The sequence below is a fragment of the Anser anser genome (genome assembly GCF_964211835.1).
Source record: "Anser anser genome assembly, chromosome: 1".
In the NCBI taxonomy this organism is placed as follows: domain Eukaryota; kingdom Metazoa; phylum Chordata; class Aves; order Anseriformes; family Anatidae; genus Anser; species Anser anser.
The window spans coordinates 117336365-117336572 of NC_139720.1; positions in this window are offsets into that span (position 1 = coordinate 117336365).

Genomic DNA, 208 nt, shown 5'->3' on the forward strand with positions numbered 1-208 from the left:
CTCCTAAATGAGATCAATACAAGAACAACGAAGTCTTAATAGCTGCCGTCATTATCCAGAAGCTGGTATTTTCAAAACAAGCTACATCCCACCAACGCCTTATATGTTAATATAACTAGAATTTCACTGCAAAATTCTAAAGCATCCAGATGCTCCAGAAGTCACAACTACATAAAGAGACCTAGAGAAACATTCATGATTCTTCGGC